The sequence below is a fragment of the Mauremys mutica genome, chromosome 9 (genome assembly GCF_020497125.1).
Source record: "Mauremys mutica isolate MM-2020 ecotype Southern chromosome 9, ASM2049712v1, whole genome shotgun sequence".
NCBI classification, from domain to species: Eukaryota; Metazoa; Chordata; order Testudines; family Geoemydidae; genus Mauremys; species Mauremys mutica.
This window is the reverse complement of record NC_059080.1, coordinates 91,502,625-91,517,400: the sequence shown is the minus strand read 5'-3', so window position 1 is coordinate 91,517,400 and position 14,776 is coordinate 91,502,625. Positions and strand designations below refer to the sequence as shown.

At 42.8% G+C, this 14,776-nt stretch overlaps 1 protein-coding gene across 1 annotated transcript in view; it reads right to left on the bottom strand.

Annotated features, from left to right (window-relative positions):
- NLGN1 (neuroligin 1) overlaps nucleotides 1-14,776 on the bottom strand; it is a 468,962-nt gene that overhangs the window by 47,094 nt on the left and 407,092 nt on the right. The gene's annotated exons all lie outside the window — the stretch shown is intronic.

Below are 14,776 nucleotides of genomic sequence, written 5' to 3'. Positions count from 1 at the left end.
TCCTATTCAGTATCTACTCGACGCTTCTTGGCTTGTCTCTTGTATTCATTAAATGGAGCATCTCTTGTCACTGTCCAGCAATAGTCTGCAAGCATTGATGGGCTCCATTTGCCCTGATAGCATTTCTCCATTGTTGCAATGTCCTGGTGAAATCGCTCGCCGTGCTCGTCGCTCACTGCTCCGCAGTTCGGTGGAAAAAAATCTAGATGAGAGTGCAAAAAATGTATCTTTAGTGACATGTTGCAACCAAGGCTTTTGTATGCCTTGAGGAGGTCTTCCGCCAACAACCTGTAGTTGTTTGCCTTGTTGTTTCCGAGAAAATTTATTGCCACTAACTGGAAGGCTTTCCATGCCGTCTTTTCCTTGCCACGCAGTGCATGGTCAAATGCATCATCTCGAAGAAGAAGTTCACGAATCTGAGGACCAACAAAGACACCTTTCTTTATCTTAGCTTCACTTAACCTTGGAAATTTTCCATGGAGGTACTTGAAAGCTGCTTGTGTTTTGTCAATGGCCTTGACAAAGTTCTTCATCAGACCCAGCTTGATGTGTAAGGGTGGTAACAAAATCTTCCTTGATTCAACAAGTGGTGGATGCTGAACACTTTTCCTCCCAGGCTCCAATGACTGTCGGAGTGGCCAGTCTTTCTTGATGTAGTGGGAATCTCTTGCACGACTATCCCATTCACAGAGAAAACAGCTGTACTTTGTGTATCCAGTCTGCAGACCAAGCAAGAGAGCAACAACCTTCAAATCGCCACAAAGCTGCCACTGATGTTGGTCATAGTTTATGCACCTCAAAAGTTGTTTCATGTTGTCATAGGTTTCCTTCATATGGACTGCATGACCAACTGGAATTGATGGCAAAACATTGCCATTATGCAGTAAAACAGCTTTAAGACTCGTCTTCGATGAATCAATGAACAGTCTCCACTCATTTGGATCGTGAACGATGTTGAGGGCTGCCATCACACCATCGATGTTGTTGCAGGCTACAAGATCACCTTCCATGAAGAAGAATGGGACAAGATCCTTTTGACGGTCACGGAACATGGAAACCCTAACATCACCTGCCAGGAGATTCCACTGCTGTAGTCTGGAGCCCAACAGCTCTGCCTTACTCTTGGGTAGTTCCAAATCCCTGACAGGGTCATTCAGTTCACCTTGTGTTATGAGGTGTGGTTCAGAGGAGGAGGATGGGAGAAAATGTGGGTCCTGTGACATTGATGGTTCAGGACCAGAAGTTTCATCCTCTTCCTCGTCTGACTCAAGTGAGAATGATTCGGGTGCAACAGGAACCGGCAGTCCTTCTCCGTGGGGTACTGGGCATATAGCTGATGGAATGTTTGGATAATGCTTTTTCTTCTTTGACACACCTTTCCCAACTGGAGGCACCATGCAGAAGTAACAATTGCTGGTATGATCTATTGGCTCTCTCCAAATCATTGGCACTGCAAAAGGCATAGATTTCCTTTTCCTGTTCAACCACTGGCGAAGACTTGTTGCACAAGTGTTGCAGCATATGTGTGGGGCCCACCTCTTGTCCTGATCTCCAATTTTGCAGCCAAAATAAAGGTGATAGGCTTTCTTAACCATAGTGGTTATACTACGCTTTTGTGATGCAAAAGTCACTTCACCACAAACATAGCAGAAGTTATCTGCACTGTTCACACAAGTACGAGGCATCTCTGCTCATTTTGGCTAAACAGAAATGTGTCCCTTTGCAAAATCAAACACTGACAAATAAGAGAGCACGACACTGTATGATTTCTAGAGCTGATATAGGGCAATTTGTTCAGCAGAGTGATGTAAGCTTCATTATGGTTGCATCATCCATGACTACTAGGAATAACATGATGCAATTCATATCATGTATGACGCAATACCAGCTTCAGATTGCATCATTCATTGTTTTGCCTAAAAAACAAGTACTGTCCAAACCCAGTCATAGATTTATTCATAGATCCAGTCAAAGATGTATTTTAGTTATTTCTGGTTTAAATTGAGATCCCTTCCCTTTATAACTCACTTATCCTCCGTCATTCCCAAGTCAAGGGTCATATATACTGACCCAATAGCATATATTGAAAACTAGAGCCAATCAATAATTTTAAGCATCATTTTCGTTCTCAGTGACCCAGAATTAGTAAAGTTTGACTACATTTATTTCAGAAGCATTTTGGCTGTAGAGCAGTGTATCCAACCTAAACCTCCCCCCAGCCCCGCAACTTGAGACCATTACTCCTTGTTCTATCATCTGGTACCACTGAGAACAGTCTAGATCCATTCTCTTTGGAACCCCCTTTCAGGTAGTTGAAAGCAGCTATCAAATCCCCCCTCATTCTTCTCTTCTGCAGACTAATAGCCATAAGAAATGTAGATTGAGTTTTTATTACATAGGGCAAGCAGGGTAGTGAAATGGTTTAATGTACTAGCTGTTCAACTATGGACTCCTGGATTCACCTCTATGAAATGAGTTTGGCAGGCTGCACCTACTTTGAAAAGCCCTTTGACTCCACACCTACAGACCTGCACAATTCAGAGCAGATGGCAGCTTTTTTCCTGGCAAATCCCAGATCAGTAAGAACATGGCGTTTCAGATCAGAAGTTAGGTGCATTTTGGAGTTGCCTCCGGTTCTCAATGAAGTCACTGGGAATTGGACTGGGCCCTCCTATGGTGAGGTGGCAAAGCTCTATATGGGCCTCTAGCTAAATGCTATCACTCTCTTTTGCATGCATATAAGATGATCATAGATTTAAAGCAAAAAATAAGAGCATTTTAAAAGAATTTAAGCCCAAATCTTTAAGTCCTTTATTTTAAATTAACAAGAGTTTAGCCTGTGTGAGGACAGAGTAAATCTGAAGACCAGGTTGTGCCATTTAGGTACAGTCCTGTGTTTAGAATGTCATGGAGCTGCATGACTCCAGGAGAAGCATGAGCTGGCACTCAGAATGCCTCCTGCGGCTCCCAGACATGCAGAAACAACACAGCTGCTATTGCAACCTTTCAAGGGCTGCACTTTATTGCCAGCTCTGCTGACTGGTACAAGGGGGACAGCCCTGTGGCCCAGAACCTACTCTGTCCCCTTCTGAACAGAAGGCACCACCAGAGTAGTAGGGAAAGAGCAAGCCATGTGCACCCCAGAAAGCAGTGGCTGCAATTCTGACAGTAGGGTTACCAGATAGCAACTGTGAAAAAACAGGGACAGGGGGTGGGGGGTAATAGGTGCCTATGTAAGAAAATGTTCCAAAAAACGTGACTGTCCCTTTAAAAACGGGACGGATGGTCACCCTATGTAACAGTCAGGCATAACCTAGCCCTCCGTCAGAACCTCAGCATTTGTTCCATAGGCCCCAATTCAAGAAGGCACTTGAGCACTGAACTTAATGGGATTAATGAGGTGCTCAAAGTTAGGCATGTGTTTAAGTGCTTTCCAGAATGAGGGTCTTTAGGCTGAATGTGATTAAATAATTTTCAGTCTGAGGCAAAGTTCATATTGTTTTCCGTACATAAAGTTTGATTAAATATATCTCCAAATGTGATTTTTAGGAGTGGCAGAGCTAATTTATGAAACGGGGTAGCACAATTCAAGTAATTCTAAACATCTCCATTTTCATTTTGAAAAATTATAATCAAATAAGCCTGAGATCCAACCTCAGGCTAATTGTCTTCTGTAACGGATTTGATGATAGAAACAAAGCAAAATGCTCAAGTGCTATGTTTTGAATCTGAAGACTCTTCTCAAAGGAAAATGCAGAGTTTCTATTGCTGAGATTTTAAGGAAGTATCTCTTGGGGCTATTTTAATTTTTTTGTTTTTTTGCACTCTGATCATAGCCCATTTCCTTACCAAAAATAACTCAAAAGGCTACCAATGGCGCTGGCATTTAAACAAAACCATGATACATAAATCATGCTGGAGTGTGGCTTCTGAACAGTAAGACATTATAGTAGAATCAGGCATGGTAATATGAATAATTTTCAAAATACTATTCCTGCTGGCCCTTTCCTAGCTAGCACATTTAAATTCTTCCTTAATGAACCTCTGCAGACTAGGAAATGATGTCCAAAGGCAGATAATCCAAATGGATTTGCAGGAACCATCTGAAATAAATCTGTTTGAAGTTTAGTTAATCTGTTTTAATAGTTCACCAGCCAGCAAATTCAAGACTTGGGAAGCTGGAGACAGACAAAACACTAAGCTCTATTACAGATGAAATGCGGTAAACATAAAAAACTAAGGCCTTTTATTAACCAGAAATAGGCTTTGCATGGGTTTCAGGTGTGGAAATGCCATACAGCTTCTACAGCTCAGCATTTGGAGAGCTGAATCTTGATTTGAGAGATTAAATTATCCTCTTACCAGAGGCACAGTGTACCGTTTTGGAGCCTTCTGCCTCAATTTGCATGACAATCAGCTTCCCTTTGTTGGCCTTATATATTAATCAACAACTCAGTTGAACTCCACTGACTACATAAGGGAGTCATCTGACATCCAGGCTGAAGGAGAGTTTTTTGTGGCTGGTTGGCAGCAAGCCAGCTGCCAAGCAGCCAGATAGTTCCATAAAGGTGTCTCCCAGTGGGGTTAGAGACAGTTAATCCAGTCTCTGGGTAGATTAATTGCTAGCCTTTAAAAAATTGTTTTGTGAAAGCCCTGGACTGCTCTTTGTCCTTTTCCCCCCATGTCTGAACCATCTAAAAATCAAAGTTTATCCATTCTGTCTTACAAATTATATTGCATGTCTGTAAAACTCCAAGCACACCTTTGGCATCAGACAAATAAGTAATAATAATAGCATCTGAACATTCCAAGGATCCAAAGTGATGTAAATAGAAGTTTCCATTTTTGTTAAGGGAAGTTCCTTTTAACCCTTAATTTTCTTGTCTCAATAAGGGTTTAGTGAGAACACTTAGAAATCTCTGGTGAGGGATCCTAAGTACAGACTTTAGAGTGGATGCACCCAATTATTGGAAGGTCAAAGATGTCACCTGACATAATTCAAGGTTGTACCATATTTGTGTTCTAATTAGACATTTCTCTCTGTGTTACAACCCAGCTGCTCCTGTCTGGACCTCAATCCAGGGTGAGACGAGTTATTTACATTAAGTGCCAATGTTGACACAAGAACAAATGGATATAAACTGGCCACCAATAAGTTTGTTTCAAATTAGACAAAAGTTTCTAACCATCAGAGGAGCGAAGTTCTGGAACCTTCCCGGGGGAGCCATGGGGGCAGAAAACCTAACTGGCTTGGTGAGTTTATGGAGAGGATGGTATGATGAGATTGCCTACATGGCATGCGGCCCATCTGTGACTGCTAGTAGCCAATATCTTCAATGACAAGAGATGAGATACTAGATGGGGAGGACTCTGAGTTACTACCATAGGCACTGACTCCGTGGGTGCTCCAAGGGTGGGGGAGAGGGAGGGGGAGGAGCAGGGATGGGCACACTAAGGGCTGGAGCACCCATAGAAAAAAATTAGCAGGTGCTTAGTACCCCCGGCAACCAGCTCCCCCACCCCCCAGCACCTCCTGCCCTCCGGTGGCCCTGCTGATCAACTCCTCCCCTTCCCTCCTAGCACCTCCTGCCCACTGCAATCAGCTGTTTTGCGGCATGCAGGAGGCTCTGAGAGGAAGGGGGAGGAGCGGGGACGGGGCACTCTGAGGGGAGGGGGCGAAACGGGGCGGGAAGAGGCAGAGCGGGGGTGGGAAGAGGTGGGACAGGGTGGGGGCTTGGGAGAAGGGGTAGGGTGGGGGCAGGGCCGGGACAGAGCAGGGGGTTGAGCACCCCCTGGGCCCAGAGGAAGCTGGTGCCGATGGTTACCACAGCGAATTCTTTCCCAGGTATCTGGCTGGTGGGTCTTGCCCACATGCTCAGGGTCCAACTGATCACCATATTTGGGGTTGGGAAGGAATTTTCCTCCAGGTTAGATTGGCAGACACCCTGGGCTTTTTTCGCCTTCCTCTGCAGCATGGGTTTGGGTCACTTGCAGGTTTAGACTAGCGTAAATGGTGGATTATCTGTAACGTGATGTCTGTAAATCTTGATTTGAGGACTTCAGTAACTCAGCCAGAGGTTGTGGGGCTATTACAGGAGTGGGTGGATGAAGTTCAGTGGCCTACAATGTACAGGAGGTCAGACTACATGATCACGTTGGTCCCTTTTGGCCTCAAAGCCTCTGAGTCTATAAGAACACGAGAATGGCCGTGCTGGGTCAGCTCAATGGTTCCCCTAGCCCAGTATCTTGTCTTCTGACAGTGGCCAATGCCAGATGCTTCAGGTGAAATGACCAGAACAGGGTACTTATCGTGGGATCTATCCCGTTGTCCAGTCCCAGCATTTGTCAGTCACAGACTTAAGGACATCCAGGTCATGGCAGGGCCGCCCAGAGGATTCCAGGGGCCCGGGGTCTTCGGCGGCGGGGGGCCCTTCCGTTCCTGGACCCGCCGCCGAAGTGTCCCGAAGACCTGCGGCGGCCCCCCCCCCCCGCCGCCGAATTACCGCCGAAGCGGGACCCACCGCCGAAGCGCAGCCCAGTCTTCGGCGGTAATTCGGCAGAGGGGGGCCCCGCCGCGGGTCTTCGGGGCACTTCGGCGGCGGGTCCCGGAACGGAAGGGCCCCCCGCCGCCGAAGACCCCGGGCCCCTGGAATCCTCTGGGCGGCCCTGCCATGACCTGGATGTCCTTAAGTCTGTGACTGACAAATGCTGGGACTGGACAACAGGGGATAGATCCCACGATAAGTACCCTGTTCTGGTCATTTCACCTGAAGCATCTGGCATTGGCCACTGAACTTTGGCGGCGGGTCCCGCTCCGTCTTCAGCGGTAATTCGCTAGCGGGGGGTCCTTCCGCCCCGGAGCGGAAGGACCCCCCACCGGCGAAGACCGGGAGCGGCAGAAGCTCCTGCGCCCGGCCGCACAAGAGTTTGCCGGGCACCCCGGAGTGAGGGACCCCTCTCCAGGGGCCCCGAAAAACTCTGGTGGGGGCCCCCGTGGGGCTCGGGGCCTGGGGCAAATTGCCCCTCTTGCCCCCCCCCTCTGGGCGGCCCTGGGTCATGGGGTTGCATCTCTGACCTTCTTGGTTAGTAGTCACTGATGAATCTATCCTCCATCAGGAGGGAGGAGGCAAATTGGTGTCTAAATGTATTAAAGAGGTTAAGAGAGATTAGCCAGTAGGATGAAGGACCTCACCGAGGCTGGAACCAGGGAGGCTAGACAGTGGGAGAGAGGAGCTGGAGAAAATCTGGAAAAAAGTTGATAGAACCGCTCAACATATTTTACTGGAAAATTTTCCCAGCAAAAAATGCAATTTCATCAAAAATGAAATGTTTTAGACGAAAATGTCACTTGACCTTTTTGTTTCCAATTTGACTGGAAATTTTGAAACTAAACAGAAATTTTCATTTCACTTAGGGTTTTGAACTTTACCCCTTCTTGCACCAGGGAGTGCAAAAGAATGAATGATCTCCAAGTTTTTTCCCCACTTTTTTTCTTTTCCCACTCTAACTTTTCAAAATATCTACAACTTTGTTTAAAGTTACAGAGTGGCAAAAGGAAAATGAGACACTAACAAGGGGAAAAAAGTGGGTGGAAAAAAGCCTACTATTATTTATCCTTTCCCACTTTGCCACAGATGCCGACTTTCATTTTTCTGGGTGGGTGCTTCATTCCCTCTCTGCACTGAGGGCTTGCCCCTCCTCTGCCTCCTTCCCCAGTTCCCCGCCCTCACTCTACCTTTCTGTCCCTTCCCCCTAGCATCTCCCACCCACCGCTGAACAGCTGATCGATGGGTGGCTGGTGGGTGATGAGAAGCCACTATTTTTTTTCCCATGGGTGCCTATGCACTTTGCGATAAAAAAGATAAAAGGGAGAGAGAAGGGGGAGGGGAATCAAAATGTAAAAAATTCATAAACAAAATCTGTTTTCCAAAACTTGGAATCAAAACAAAATGAAAATTTCACGTTGCATTTTCTGAATGTTTTTAGCAAAAATGTCAAAACATTTCAAACAAAAAAATTCAAATGAACATTTTTCATTCAATTTTTTTTTCTGGAATATTTTTTTTTTTTACCATCTCTAGCTATGGGCATATGTCAGGAGGGAGTGGCTGATGGAGCAGAGTGGGGCTTGGTTGTGAATTGACAGAGACTAGGCAGCAGCCACAGTAATAGGGACTGAGTGGAGGACATGATTCTGGGTTAAGGATGAATGCCTAGAAGAAGCAACGAAGGGGGTCAGTAAGGGTGGTAGAAGGGAGGTATCTAAGGAAAAGAGAGATGGATGGCTTATGTTAGTATCTGTAGTTGCAACTCATTAATTAGGCAGTGTCGAACAGGGAACGGGATTGGAGACTTGAATTTTATTCCTGGCTCTGCCACTGTCCTATTGGGTCATCTTGGGCAAGTCATTCTGTGGCTCTGTGCTTCAGTTTCCCCATTTATAAAATGAGGATAATGATACACTCTGTTTTGAAGTGTTTTGACATCTACAGGTGAACAATGCCATATAAGTGCTAAATGTTATTTATTTCTTTTATTGTCTGTAAAGCACTTTGAGATACTTACACAAAAGGTACTGCATAAGCAGCACAGAGTTTTAGTTTGGGATTCTTTGAGGGAAAGAGAAGATGGCTCTGAAAATGATGGTGAGAGGTGAGAATATGAACTGCAAGTCAACTTGCACAGCTATCAATTTACGCATTATTTTATTATATATAAAACCACTGTCTATTACCAGGGCTGCATCCGAAGGCCTACGTAATAAAACACCTGATAGCTATGTAATCATTCATTACTGCACTCCTCACAAATGACTCGTTACTTCTCAAACTTATTTATATGAGGCTGGATTTTCATTTTTCATCACTGTGCTAACCAAAACATAAAAACGGCTTGTCTCACTGTTGCCTTCTCTGCCTGTAAATCAGCAGCACTCATACAACATAGAACTCCACAACATCCCTTCGCTACTCAGAAGAAGAAACACAGCCAGCTCTGACAGCACATAGATGACGTTTTGAAAAGAATTACTACATAATAATAGTTCTGAAGCATCTGGCATACTATTTTTAAGGTATGTGCAATATTTAATAATGTCCCAATCTGTCAATTATTACTTGTATTAAATGAAACAAATAAATTAATTAAAAACCACAGCATTTTAAATGTGTTTTGGAGATTAACAGGATGGAAAGGGCACCTTTTTCATCATGGCAATTGAAGTCGCAGCAGGGAAATGTTTGAAAACCTCAGCAGTAGAGTCTGGCCTTTTAGGCATAGGTTGATACCTATTGATTCTTATTAAAAGGAACACAAACCCTTTTTAAAAGGTACATTCTGTGCATACAATGAGTGTGACAGGGAGGTAGCTCTAGTAAAAAACAAGGTTGATTTTGCCATTGGTTTGCTTTTGCAAAACCAAGTATGAAAGAAGAGGCAGTTCAGATCTGGGATTCATTTTAAGCACAACACTTACATTTAGGATGGGTAAGAAAGAAAAAAATCAGATCCGGGCCTGTGCTGATGTCCCATTGAACTGCTAGAGTGGCACAAAGGGACCTGAAAGCTTCCACAAAGGGTACCTAAGGATAACTCTGTGGTTGATGAAATGCCACTGTAGCCAGAAGTATATTAGCCCACCTCAATCCATCCCTCCAGCGTTAAGAAACATGCTGAAACCATGGCTGGAGCACACTGCACTCTGAGGATCCTTGTCATCATAATGTCCCTCAGGAGAGCGATTAACTCATGACTCAGGTTTTGATTTTGCACTAAAGTTGGGCTCGGGTTAGTAGTTTCACACAAGTTCCTGGTTCATATACAGTGGTGACCACTAAAAAGTCAGTATTTGCCAACAATTAGCAGCGGCCTTTGAAGGTAATTCACAAGAGTTGGACACAGAATAACTTGCAATAACTGTATTGCAAATACCATTGTGAGGTAACTTTTGACTTTATAAAGGTGAGGACTGTAACGTCATTTAATTAGTTCCCATCTATATCATATACTGATAGTACTGGCATCTATTTACAAAATTCACTCCAGTTTACAGATTATCTTTATTTCACAAAACTTCTATGCTTAGCCCAATTAGTTTTTCTTGGGAAAAAAACCCAGACAAAAAACCCAAAGCCAATCTAGTGTCTCATTAAAGAACTGTAAATAGGCTATATGGATAATTTTGTTCATCTGAGTTGGTTCAGATCTTGCTGTAATCTAAATAACCTGATTTAGCTGTGAAAGATGGAAATGAGGGAGCAGAATATAAAAGAGAACGCATTATAAGAAGGTTTTATTCTAATTCTGATTCAACAGCAACTGTGGCAGCTCTTGGTATTTTTGGAAAAGCTGTAGATAGCTAATCTTAGAATTGAAGAATGGCAGTTACGCTTCTTTTAGGAAGAAAGTAACAGGAGACTGGAATATTGAATCAAGTGAACAGGCACATCTTCATGAATAAACCTGGCAAGACAAAGACATCTAGATGAAGGATCTGGGAAAATGTAACTTCCTCTCAATACTGGGCATCTATATTGTCCATTTATTCAAAAAGTCAATTAAAAAGATACTGTACAAGAATTGCTTGCCAAAAGGAGTGTATTGACTGCACTAGAGAATGAATCCCCCCTTTCATAGAATGGTTACAACATGGGCAATTGAAGTGCAAGGGACGCCATCAGTGTTCCTCTTTGACCTGAGATGAGCAATATTTAGAGAAATGCACAGATTCACAAAGTCTGCAGTTGACATTTTTCAGGTGACATATGAGTCAGGAAAGAAAGTGCATCTTTACTTAGCAGGATCTTTAAAGGCCATACCCATTGTCCTTCAAACTCTTCACACAAAAGAGATCCATGTACAAACAACTTCTACTACAGTGATGGGGGAGAGGGACTTTCAAACTTCTCAGGGAAGTGCCACATAAAAGCCTCTGCAGACTGTGTCAGCCAAGATTCAAAACTGCGGTGTTGTGGATGATGTTGACTGGTATATGAAAAGGATACGTATATGCAAAAAGCAGAAGAAATGGTGTGAGCAGGGACAAAATTGAGTGCAACTGCACAAGAGAGATCAGGCAGGTCCCACTTATGGTATGTGGCAGATAGTCAAAAGCTAAAATGTTTCAAAATTAGGTGCCTAAGTTAGGTGACTAAATCTGTAATTAGATCCCAAAATAAAAATGGCCTGATTTTCAGAGATGATGAGAATTCACAAATTGCACAGATCTGAGCAGGCTCAGATACGTTGGGGATGGGCGTGGCATAAGAACCAGAACAGAATTAAAAAAAAAAGATACAAGCAGTCGGTGTTCAGATCCTTTTAAAATCAGACCACTTAGTTAGATGTTTAAATATGGATTGAGCTGTCTAACTTTAGACACTCCCACTTGAATACTGGCCCTAATTCTTACTAAACTTGGTCACACATACACAAAGACACCAAGTATAATACTAAAGTGGGGAAAATCTATACAACTTTGCTTTTTCCATTACATTTGTGAAACTAAGGTCTTGTCAGGGGTGTGCACAAGGGCCACGACCCCCCACCCCTGTGTCCCTGCAGCCCGGAGAGGGAGGAAGCAGCAGAGTGGCTGGCTGCTGGCATCGCTTCTCCTCCCAGCACCCCTACTGCTGCAGCCTGCTGCTTCTCCTTCCCTGCAGCTGGAGTTCCATGCGTTGTCTCTGCCTCCACCCCCTGACACACCTCACCAGCTCAGGTCTGCAAAGCAGGCAGCAGCTCTGGGGGTCCTGGGACTCCAGCAGCAGGGAAGGAGACGCAGTAGCTGTAGGGTGGGGGAAGGAGGAGCTCAGCTGGCAGCCTGCCATCCTGCTACTTCTTCCCTCCCCGGGCTGCAGGGACACGGAGGGTGCCACTGCCTCCTCACTGCTGGGCGTCCCCGCTAGAGGTGTCCCAAGAAATCTGAGGGGGGTAGGGGAGTGCCATGCAAACCTTTAATTTGAATGTGTTTAATGTGCCCCTCCAAAAATGGTCAAATTTAAATTCCTTTGCACGCCTCAGGGTCTTGTCCACATGGCAAGTTTAAGTCACGTGGTATGAGCTATTTCTCCCCTTTTTGAAAAACAATACAATTAAGTTTCTTTTTTTTTTTAAATAAGCAAGTTTCTTGGTATTTAAACAATTAGAGGTCTGCGTCCTTCAGTAATTTAACTGTAAAATTGAGTTAAAATACCATTATCGGTGGTGTCGCACCTTTTTTTTTCACCCGGACTCTATTCCAAATATTATGTTCTCATTTACTGAACCCCCTGGATTATTAAAGTCACCTAGTTGCAAATTGGCTTGCCTCCCAAACTAATAGTGTGGAGACTCTCTTTCTAAAACAAATGTAATATTAAAATGCAGACAAGTGACCTAAAAATGGCCCTCGAGGGCAGGCCTGCAATTTCCTGAATCACATTTTCCTTATTCCCTCATTTGTTAAGTTTCGCAACATCAATTTTTATATTGTTGCTATTTTATTCTGTCCAAATGGTTACTGAATACTAATGAACTGTCTCTCTTTGACAAATGAGTTATTGTTTGATATATTACATTAGGGATGTAGAGAATAAACTACTTACGGACACTAGATATTTGTATAAAATAAATTTACATAATACTACACTATTAGTGTAATAAGCTCCCTTATCTGGAAATAAATAGGGGTTGTAATAAATATAGATTTTGGCACTTTTACTACTGTATTATGAACCTTGTGAAATAAGCTTTCTGGAAGTTAAAAGGAAAATGGTTACCTTGCCTTACACATACCTTTGAATGTTGATGTTTTACCCAACACTAGTTATTTCAGACAACCTTATCTATATTGCAACTACAATAATGTTGGGGAACCCAATTACATCAAGGTACTCTCCAAGGTGGCTACAAAATGGTCCCACTCTGTAGTGCAAAGCTGAATTAATTTTTTCAGCTGAACAGTAAAGTCACCAAAAAAATGCAGTTTAGGGATGACCAAAACTATTTACAAATTTGGGTAGGATCTGGGGAAAAGATTTGGCCAAATAAAAACAAGGACTTTTTTTGCAAAATGTTGAAACTAACTGTTTCTAAACAAAATTTCAATTAATTTTAAAATGTTACTTCAAAACAGTTTCATTTTGAAAAATGTTGTTTCCAAATGATGTTTGACACAACAAAATTTATTTTTTTCATTTCTATGACAAACACCCCACCCTCCAAAATTCAATTTTGATTCAATCCAAAACTATTTAAAAACAATCAGTTTGGCCACCAAACCGAAAAAAATCAATTATTCACTCAGCTACAATGTAGAGAAACATTAACCCTGGGCTGGATCATCTCATTCCCACATGACTATTCTACAGAGCCGTGAATAGTCCGATTAACTCACGTAACTAAGAGTTTTGCAGGCTTGGTCTCTCTCATGCTAGAGACTTGACCACAGAGTGACTTATCTTGTTGATCAGTGCCTGAGCTCCATGAAGAAGAAAGATCTTTATAAAAGAATAAATAAAAAGTGGAACTAATGTATTCCAAAGCATGCACTAACAAGCAGAACTTACTGGCAAATGACAGGCATGTAATAAATGATAAATTGGATACAGTGGTCAGCATGATAGCTCTTCATAGAATCATTAGGCAAGAATCTTGCAATCTATTCTGATTAGTTTTCAATTACATTTTTACACTTGCACACGAGGAACCAGCTCCCATGAGAAAATATGGGAAACTCCATATTCAACTCTAGAGTACACTATCTGCTGGCATTATAAACCCTGTGTCATGTAATGCTGCTGAGAGCCACTCTGGCTAATGTGCTGGTGGCCACTCTATATTAGCAGTCTCTCCGTTGCTACCACTGATGCTAGTGCCAACTCTGGGACATTTCAAAAGGAAAAGAGTCAAAGGTAGGCACCCCACCCCTTTGTGCATCTACTCAGGCCCAAAGTATGTAAAGAAATTCATTGGTGGACACCATTTTCAGACAAATGCTTCCACAGACTTTAATCATGCAGGCCTCACTAAGCTTTGACTACACGATCATTTTACCAAGTACGGTATTTTATCTGTTTCTGTAAGTTATTCTTTTTACTTGGAACTCCAATAGCACTTCATATTTATCTCCATTCATTAGAACTGAAAAAGTTTCAATTGCAGGATCTTCCCCCTTCATAACGTATTTTTTCTAGGATGTAGTCTTCCCACAAACATTTATTTCTCATCTTCCAATCCTTCACTGTGCGGTGAATTTTCTACTGAATATTTGGGGGTGTCTGTTTTGGACTACAAGCATAGTAGAAGAGAAAAGCAGGGAGAGAGAAAAAATAGTGCGGATGTTTTGAAAAGGATGGCTTAAAAAGACTGCAGTTTTCAACACTGGTGGTCCAAAGCACTACACTTTAAAATTGTGCTATTACAGCAGTGTTTTGGCTCATTATGTTTATAAGGCTGGAACTGAATACAACAGAATAAAATATAACAACAAATAAATAAAATCAAATGCCAAGCATGATGAAATGCAGTATCTTGAAGTAAAATGAGCTGGAACTGGAATTCTTCTTTTTACTTTTTTTAATTAGATATGGCCCTGCAATAAATATCATCAGTAGCATTAATAATTATTTTAGAGATTACAGAATACTCAGAAGATGAAATCTTGAGTTTTCCATCGTCTGCCTACCATTGAACAACTCTATCATTTTAATATCATTTACAAAGCAAGCATGTCTGAAGCACATTGTTTGTCAGCCATTGTTCTGATGATGTAATACATCAGCTGAGCAAAGGGTCTCTG